Raw genomic sequence first — 3108 nt, 5'->3', positions numbered from 1 at the left:
CTGCTTATCCCCCCTCCCCCGCTTCTTCAACCGCCTGTGAATCACCCGTTCTCACCTCTGCGATCTCCACCCCACCCCCTTCCTCTCTTCCTTTTGTCCCAAATGTCTCACACCGTGTGGCCTCCTGTCTTGGGAATTTTCTTGGGTTTATCCTGTCTGTGTGGACGCCCCAAGCGCATGTCCTCAATTTTGAGGTTCGCTCCTGTGCGGCCGGCCGCCTGTGAAGGGCTGAGTGAGGAGGTGGGAGGAGGAGCGTCAGTACCCTCTTGCCCCGCACTGTGCATGCCACCATCACACAGGCAGACGGCCTCTGGTTCTGGGATGCTCGCAGACATTTTCAGAATAACGACCTGCATGGGGAGGGGGGGGGCACGTGCCCTCCCCGCCAAGTCCTCCCCCCGCCCCCATGAACATACAGCCCATCTGCCGCAAACGCCGCTCCGCTTCACCTCCGATTCTCTCGCCTCCGCCCGTCAGCCTCCCCGACCCTCCGGGGAGATGGGCGCTGTGGCCGCGCGGAAGCCTCCGACGGGAGCGGGGTTCTTCACGACAGCGACGTTCGATGTCATAGCCGCCGGCTGGGTGCACCCCACCTGCTTCCCTGAGCATCTCGGTGCCCGGCCGCCGACCTGGGGAGGTGATTTCCAGGGGAAGACACGGGCTCGGAGGGTCTCCCTCCAGGGACCGAGGTCACGGGGACGTGACCTGCTGTCTCCCCATCACACAGATGCCCGGCTGGGAGGGGGGGGGTTCTTTCGATCCACGAACACGTGTGGGTGTGACAGCCTAGGACAGCATCCTCACAGCAAGCACTGACTGCGCACACAGCTGCCGCACGCTGGCCACACGCGTGTCACCCATGTGACACTCCAGGCCCATCGTGAGCTGCATCCGGGTCCGCACAGACTCTGGGAAAAGAGCGGCCCCAGCAAAGCACAGATCTGCCCTCTCATTTCCCAGCCTCTCCATCTACTTCACAGAAGGGAGTTCGCAACGTCAGCTTCGTTTCTGACTCGCAGGAGACGGACACACCGTTCATTGTGGGACTTGAAATCTGGGGGGAAATGTTCCTTAGGAGAAGGCGAGACGGGGAGACATAGGGGGGCCGTGCTGAGTCCAGCTAAGGGGCTGCCTGCACCCCCATCACCTGCAGCGGGTCCGAGAGCGGGACCCCCATTCCCTGCAGCGGGTCTGACAGCGGGACCCCCATTCCCTGCAGCGGGTCCGAGAGCGGGACCCCCATTCCCTGCAGCGGGTGTGACAGTGGGCCCCCCATTCCCTGCAGCGGGTCCGAGAGCGGGACCCCCATTCCCTGCAGCGGGTGTGACAGTGGGCCCCCCATTCCCTGCAGCGGGTCCGAGAGCGGGACCCCCATTCCCTGCAGCGGGTGTGACAGTGGGCCCCCCATTCCCTGCAGCGGGTCCGAGAGCGGGACCCCCATTCCCTGCAGCGGGTGTGACAGTGGGCCCCCCATTCCCTGCAGCGGGTCCGAGAGCGGGACCCCCATTCCCTGCAGCGGGTGTGACAGTGGGCCCCCCATTCCCTGCAGCGGGTCCGAGAGCGGGACCCCCATTCCCTGCAGCGGGTGTGACAGTGGGCCCCCCATTCCCTGCAGCGGGTCCGAGAGCGGGACCCCCATTCCCTGCAGCGGGTGTGACAGTGGGCCCCCCATTCCCTGCAGCGGGTCCGAGAGCGGGACCCCCATTCCCTGCAGCGGGTGTGACAGTGGGCCCCCCATTCCCTGCAGCGGGTCCGAGAGCGGGACCCCCATTCCCTGCAGCGGGTGTGACAGTGGGCCCCCCATTCCCTGCAGCGGGTCCGAGAGCGGGACCCCCATTCCCTGCAGCGGGTGTGACAGTGGGCCCCCCATTCCCTGCAGCGGGTCCGAGAGCGGGACCCCCATTCCCTGCAGCGGGTGTGACAGTGGGCCCCCCATTCCCTGCAGCGGGTCCGAGAGCGGGACCCCCATTCCCTGCAGCGGGTGTGACAGTGGGCCCCCCATTCCCTGCAGCGGGTCCGAGAGCGGGACCCCCATTCCCTGCAGCGGGTGTGACAGTGGGCCCCCCATTCCCTGCAGCGGGTCCGAGAGCGGGACCCCCATTCCCTGCAGCGGGTGTGACAGTGGGCCCCCCATTCCCTGCAGCGGGTCCGAGAGCGGGACCCCCATTCCCTGCAGCGGGTGTGACAGTGGGCCCCCCATTCCCTGCAGCGGGTCCGAGAGCGGGACCCCCATTCCCTGCAGCGGGTGTGACAGTGGGCCCCCCATTCCCTGCAGCGGGTCCGAGAGCGGGACCCCCATTCCCTGCAGCGGGTGTGACAGTGGGCCCCCCATTCCCTGCAGCGGGTCCGAGAGCGGGACCCCCATTCCCTGCAGCGGGTGTGACAGTGGGCCCCCCATTCCCTGCAGCGGGTCCGAGAGCGGGACCCCCATTCCCTGCAGCGGGTGTGACAGTGGGCCCCCCATTCCCTGCAGCGGGTCCGAGAGCGGGACCCCCATTCCCTGCAGCGGGTGTGACAGTGGGCCCCCCATTCCCTGCAGCGGGTCCGAGAGCGGGACCCCCATTCCCTGCAGCGGGTGTGACAGTGGGCCCCCCATTCCCTGCAGCGGGTCCGAGAGCGGGACCCCCATTCCCTGCAGCGGGTGTGACAGTGGGCCCCCCATTCCCTGCAGCGGGTCCGAGAGCGGGACCCCCATTCCCTGCAGCGGGTGTGACAGTGGGCCCCCCATTCCCTGCAGCGGGTCCGAGAGCGGGACCCCCATTCCCTGCAGCGGGTGTGACAGCGGGACCCCCATTCCCTGCAGAGGGTCCGAGAGTGGTCACGTGTGGGACTCAGGTCGATGGAACCACCTGCTTCTGAACGATGGCCCTGCTGGCCTCACAGAGAATCAGTGCCCGTGCGCATCCCGCCAGGAAACATGACCCGCCCGCCCCACGCTCAGCGCCCACGCTGCCTCCTGGCCTCCCCGGTGCAGAGCTCAGGGCACTGGTCCCACCGTCTCCTCTGCCGTACACTTGCCAGCGCGGCTCTTCCCCCGGCTCCCGCTTCCCAGACGCCAGGCCTCTGCTGGCTGCCCCTCCCCGGGAGGGTGTCTGGGCCGCAGGAGGG

At 67.8% G+C, this 3108-nt stretch overlaps 1 long non-coding RNA gene across 1 annotated transcript in view; it reads right to left on the bottom strand.

Annotated features, from left to right (window-relative positions):
* Positions 1 to 918, bottom strand: part of LOC106724700 — a 1669-nt gene extending 751 nt beyond the window's left edge. Inside the window, exons 1-2 of the long non-coding RNA XR_001360542.1 lie at positions 450 to 918; positions 114 to 228 (exon numbers count right to left, since the gene is read on the bottom strand). This is a non-coding gene — a long non-coding RNA (uncharacterized LOC106724700). The remainder of the gene's footprint in view (positions 1 to 113; positions 229 to 449) is intronic.
* Positions 919 to 3108: the final 2190 nt, after the last annotated feature.

The sequence above is a fragment of the Myotis brandtii genome, unplaced genomic scaffold (genome assembly GCF_000412655.1).
Source record: "Myotis brandtii unplaced genomic scaffold, ASM41265v1 scaffold932, whole genome shotgun sequence".
Lineage (NCBI taxonomy): Eukaryota > Metazoa > Chordata > Mammalia > Chiroptera > Vespertilionidae > Myotis > Myotis brandtii.
The sequence above is the reverse complement of the archived record's forward strand: the minus strand, read 5'-3'. Positions and strand labels throughout refer to the sequence as shown.